The following is a 6,225-nucleotide window of genomic DNA, read 5'->3' on the forward strand; positions in this document are numbered from 1 at the left end:
GACGCTGAGGTGGTTCGGCTCCAAGTCGCTCTAGAGAAGAGTAATAAGTTGCTTGAGGCCGAACGGGCAAAAAGCGTTGGGCAGGCCACCATGCTGGAGCAGCTGAATAAGCAGGTCGTCACCTTTGATAACAAGATCGAGTCAGCGAACGCGAGGAAGAATCGAGTCATCACCGACCTCGACAAGAAAAATAAATAGGCCCGATGCCTCGCCCAAAAGCTGAAGGAGGCCGAAGACTTCTTGGTGGTCGAGCAACATAGTCGGATGATCGAAGAAAAGTCCCTTCGCGACCAAATTGCCTCCAAGGACACTGCCCTAGTTGCCGCCAAGGACGAGCTAGAGGGCTCCCGAGCGACATTGAGGATTTATCAGGATGTTGAAGGGAGTAGGTTTGAGGTAATGAAGCAAGACTACATCCGTTCGGACGCATTCTGCGATAAAGTCACTGACCGGACCCTTCGACTATTCCACTTGGCGATCGAGGGCATGATCGATCAACTTCGTGAGGGAGGCCACCTGCCGACCGCTCTGACCAGCAGGGTCATAAGCTAGGACAAGCTTATAGTCGCGCTTCCCGACGACGTACTAGATTATCTTAAGTGAGGCAGAGCCCTGTAATGTATAGTCCTCAAGTTTTGTAAAATTTCTGAAGTTGAAATGCATGCTCGTTCGCTCGAATGGGCTTTACCTCCATATATGTTTTTTTGCATCCTGCTTATTTGCCAAAACTCTTAGCTTCATTCATCATTCTTCTATTTCCCGATCGGTTCATAGAGTATTTAAAAAATAACATCGAATGGTTGCCCTGTTCCAAAGACTTCGAATTTTTGGTCGGCTATTCCCTATGCATATCCGCTCAGTAATCTTTCGGAGACTACTTGACCTTGCACGGGGAAGATGTGAGTTTCGAATGTCGGGCCTGTTACTTGAATGTAACATCAGATCCAGTCGAGTAGCACGGGAGTCAGATCAAATCTAGCCGAGCGACACGAGAGTCTCTGACTCGAGGGTTTATAGTCGCCGCTCGACTGTTAATAAAGGCCTGGGTTTAAGGTCACCTCTCGATCGCTGTTGAGGAATTCGTGAAGACTTGAGTTTAAGGTCGCCGCCCGACCGCTGATGTAGACCCACGTTTAACGTTACCGCTCGATGATTTGATGTAGACTTAGTTTTAAGGTCGCCGCTCAACCGCTGATGTTGGCAAGAGTTTAACGTCACCGCTCAACAGTTGATGGAGACAAGAATTTAATGTCACCGCTTGACAGTTTGATGGAGACTCGCGTTTAACATCGTCGCTCGACGGTCGGTGAAGACTAGGGTTTAACGTCGACGCTCGACGGTCGGTGGAGACTAGAGTTTAACGTCGTCGCTCGACGGTTTGATGTAGGCTCGTGTTTAACGTCACCGCTCGATGGTCGGTGGAGACTAGGGTTTAACATCACCGCTCGACAATTTGTAACGTTGCCGCTCGACGATCGGTGGAGACTAGGGTTTAATGTCATCGCTCGACGGTTTGATGAAGACTCACGTTTAACGTCGCCGCTCGACGATTTGATGGAGACTTGTACACCTGAGTTTAAGGTCGTCGCTCGACCGTTGAGGGAGATGTACTTGAGAGGCCTTTGCTTTTTTATTCAAACTTTGCCCTGCGTTCGGAAAACACACAACAGATACAAAGTACAAGATTCACTTGCGCACCTCTCATCCAGCCCTGTAGGGTTAAAGATGGTTTGCGCTCCACGGCCTCTCGAGCTGCCTTTTTTCTTCATCCACCAGATAGTAGGCTCCCGAACGAAGCTTCTGGACGACCTTGAACGGTCCTGCCCATGGTGCTTCGATCTTGGTGACATCACCGACCAGCTTTACTTTCTTCCAAACGAGGTCGCCGACCTGGAAGGACCTCGGGATCACTCGTCGATTGTAGTTCTAGTTTATCCACTGCCGGCATGCCGTTAGCCGAGCAGTGGCTTTTGCCCTTGCTTCATCCACTAATTCAAGCTCCATCATCCTCCATTCGGCGTTCCTATCGTCGTAGTGTTGTACCCGATCGGATTCTACTCCGACCTCCACGGGCACAACTACTTCGCTGTCGTACATCAACTGGAATGAGGTTACGTCAGTCGCCTCTTTCAGAGTCGTGCAGAGAGCCCATAGCACACTGGGGAGCTCGTCGACCCAGTTACCTCCCATGTGGTCCAGCTGAGCGCGCAAGACTCTGAGAATCTTCCGATTGGTGACTTCAGCTTGCCCGTTGTCCTGAGGGTAGGCCACTGAAGTGAAGGTTTGTTGGATGTCATAGCCTTTACACCATTCTCTAAGCTCTCAACTGACGAACTACCTTCCATTATCAGACATGAGTCGGTGTGGGATTCCGAACTAACAAATAATGTTCTGCCAAATAAATTTGGTGACCATCTGCTCAGCGATTCTTCCAAGCGGCTCGGCTTCTACCCACTTAAAGAAGTAGTCCACCATAACCAGTAGAAACTTCTATTGACCGGTCGCCATGGGAAAAAGCCCGACGATGTCCATGCCCCATTGGTCGAACAGGCATGATACAATGGACACTTTCATTTCCTTGGTCGGTCGGTGCTAGGGGTGTCAAAAATGGACTCGACCCGAAAACCTGACCCGAGTCGACACGAAAAATATTGGGTTAGGGTTGAGGTTTTTGGATTAGGGTCAAATTGGGTTGAACCCGAAATCTGACCCGATTTCTTTTTTCTAGGTTGGGTTGGGTTCAGGTCAACCCGGGTTGACCTGAATTAAGAATCAGGTCACCAATAAACCCGAACCCACCCAAACCCACCCGAACCAACCCGAACACACTAAACAAAACCAATTTTTTTGTATTTACTTATTTACTATTTAATTAATGTTTTAACTTTTTAACTTTTAAGTTTTAATCAATGGGGCTTTTCTGCAATACTGCTTTAGTGCTTTACGAATTACGAGCTAGGGGTTAGGGCTACGGTTCGCAGTCGGCAGTTCCGACTTCCGCCACCGCCAGTTCGCAGAAAATCGCAGAGAGCCAGAGACCGAGAGATGCAGCTTCGGTTCGGGACTTCGGCCTTCCGCCTTCGGGAGAATCGGGACTCAGGAGTTTAGGCTCTAGGAGGCAGGCGACAGCTCATAGCAGCGACACAGACATCGCGAGTCCGCGACAAGCCGACAATCGACAGGGACCAGCCTCACAGGGGTTGGGTTGTCGAAGGAAGGGGTTCACGATTCTCTTCTATTTCTCCAACATCGTCATCGACAACATGAATTCTCAACCTATTGATCTCGATCAAGAGGAGAATAGTGAGGAGGAGGAACTGGAGGGTGCACCAGCTGTATCTACGACTACGAGGGATTTAAATGTAGATGAAGAAACGTCTTTGCAAGGCAAGGCCTCCGGAAGTGGCAAACGGAAGAGAGTCTTGAAATCAAAGTGGTGGCAATATTTTGAGATGCTTCCTAAAATAGAGGGAGAAGATTTGCGTTGCAAATGTAAAGCTTGTGGGATTACATACAAAGCAGAAAGTAGCATGGGTACAGGTAATCTCCGACGCCATATCCTTAATCAATGTCCTAAACAGAAAACTAGTGATATTGCTCAAGCTTTGTTAGAACAAGGTGATAAAAGTCTTGCTATTAGGTCACAACGGTTTAACCAAGAAAGATTTAGAGAGTTGCTAATCTTAGCAATTGTGAAGCATGATTTACCTTTTCAGTTTGTGGAATATGAGGCAATTAGATCTATTTTTACGTATTTGGAACCTCAAGTAAATTATTTCACTAGAAACACCGCAAGGACTGATATTCTCAAGATGCATAAAAATGAATGCAATAGAATAGCTCAAGAAATGCATTCATGCCCTGGAAAAATTTGTTTCACTTCTGATTTGTGGACTTCTATTGCCACTGATGGTTATATATGCTTGACAGCACATTTCATTGATTCCAATTGGGTTTTACAAAAAAGGATAATTAACTTCTCTTACATGCCTCCACCTCACTCTGGTATTGCATTGTGTGATAAAATTAATAGTTTATTCAATGTTTGGGGAATTCAGAGAAAGGTTTTCACAATTACATTAGACAATGCGGCTGCAAATGATGTGTTTGTTGGCCTTTTAAGGGATCAACTTGGTTTAAATTGTTCATTAGTGAGTGGTGGCGAGTTTTTGCATGTTCGTTGTTGTGCACACATTCTCAATTTAATTGTGCAAGAAGGTTTGAAAAGAATTGATAGTTCTGTTGATAAAATTCGTGAATGTGTAAAGTATGTGAAAGGCAGTCAAGTGAGAAAGCAAAAGTTTATAGAATCGGTTACCCAAACTTCACTTGATTCTAAGAAATCACTAAGGAAAGATGTTCCTACTAGATGGAATTCTACATATTTGATGCTTTCTAGTGCCATGTATTATCGGCGTGCTTTTAATCATTTGAGATTGGCTGATACTAATTTCACACATTGTCCATCGGTTGATGAGTGGGGACAAGTTGAAAAAATATTCAAATTCTTTGAGGTTTTCTATGAGACAACAACTTTGTTTTCTGGAGTGAAATATCCTACTGCCAACCTTTACTTTCCTCGCATCTTTACGGTTCAGTTGACAATAAGTCAAGCCTTGCAAAGCTCTGATGATTTCATGAGATCAATGGTCAATCGGATGTTTCATAAATTTGATAAGTACTGGAAAGATTATAACATTTTGTTTACCATTGCCGTGATAGTTGATCCGAGGTTCAAGATGCAATTTGTTGAGTTTTGTTACAACAAGTTATATGGACATGGCAGTAATGAATTAAGTCTTGTAAGATCCAAATTGGTTTCTTTGTTTGAGGAATATATGCATATGGGTATTGCTTCCAAGGTAAGTACTAGCAGTGCATCTTCGAGTACTCATAGTGCCATTGATGATAATGCTTCTCTTGCTCTAAATTTAGGCAGCGGATGCATGGATGTTTTGAAGGTACTGTTGATAATTTTTTTTTTTTGCATTTCCTCACTATTTTTTACTACTTGTTACTAATATATTTCATTTATGATATAGGAATTTGACACTTTTCAAAGTTTAGAATTCATTGGCAGAGCTCAAAAGAGTCAATTAGAGCTGTATTTGGAAGAACCAACAATTGATAGAATAACAAAATTGGATGTTCTTGTGTTTTGGAAAGCTCACCAATTTAGGTATCCTGACCTTGCACAAATGGCTAGAGATATCTTGAGTGTTCCAATTTCTACAGTTGCTTCTGAATCGGCTTTTAGCACCGGTGGTAGGATACTTGACCAATATCGCAGTGCAATGAAGCCTGATGTTGTTGAGGCACTAGTTTGTTGTAGAGATTGGTTAGCTGGAGGGAAAGGTAACTAGTTTATTTTTTTATTTTCATTTTAAAGTTATTTGTTTTACTAATATTTGTTTTTGTAGAAACTACTGAGGTGGGGTTGAATGATTTGACTGAAAATATTATGAATTTATTCACAAATGAGGATACTGGATCAAAACCTACTACAACACATGATTGATGATTCTAATGAAAAGTAAGTTGATTAAACCATTTAAGTTTATTAAGTATAGGTTTTTAAAAATCTTTTAGATTTTAATTTGTTTATTTCATACCTTGTTAGCTTGTTTCAAGGTTTGACTCAGTACAAAGGAGGAGTAAAACAATGGAGAAGTGGAGCTTGAAACTGAAAGTTATTTTGTGAAGCTTGAAAACTTTTTTATTTTGTGTTGATATCATAAATTTTCTTGTATAAACTCTGGACTCTGGAGGATCTTTTACTTGTATAGACAATATAGTTGTATTAACCTTTAATCCTTTTGGATTGCCTTAAAAGTTAATTTTTGGGTTTCATGTGGAACCCCCTTTCATGGGTGATGGAAATGACTGCCATCATGGCCATTGCCTTGGCCAACGGCAGTGGAAAACCCCCAGACTGGCAAGACTTTGTCGGTATTGTAGTGCTGCTCGTGATAAACTCCACCATCAGTTTCATTGAAGAAACCAATGCTGGCATTGCTGCTGCAGTTCTTATGGCTGGCCTGGCTCCAAAAACGAAGGTACAAGCTTATAAGATCCCTTGGGAGCTTTCTTTATTTCCTGTAAATTCTGTTTACCAAAATTGTTGTTGAATGTTGATTACTTGATTTGATGCTTTCAGGTGAGTGGTAAGATTGTACTTGTTTTGCCCTTTTTTGAAGGAGTGTGTTTTGAAGGATGTTAGGATGG

General features: G+C 43.0%; 1 long non-coding RNA gene across 1 annotated transcript; it reads left to right on the top strand.

Annotated features, from left to right (window-relative positions):
• Positions 1-5,161: 5,161 nt before the first annotated feature.
• On the top strand, positions 5,162-5,645 carry LOC122039590. The gene is made up of 3 exons (XR_006128255.1): positions 5,162-5,355; positions 5,421-5,533; positions 5,632-5,645. It is a non-coding gene; the product is annotated as an uncharacterized LOC122039590 (long non-coding RNA).
• Positions 5,646-6,225: the final 580 nt, after the last annotated feature.

The sequence above is a fragment of the Zingiber officinale genome, chromosome 2A (assembly GCF_018446385.1).
Source record: "Zingiber officinale cultivar Zhangliang chromosome 2A, Zo_v1.1, whole genome shotgun sequence".
Taxonomy (NCBI): Eukaryota; Viridiplantae; Streptophyta; class Magnoliopsida; order Zingiberales; family Zingiberaceae; genus Zingiber; species Zingiber officinale.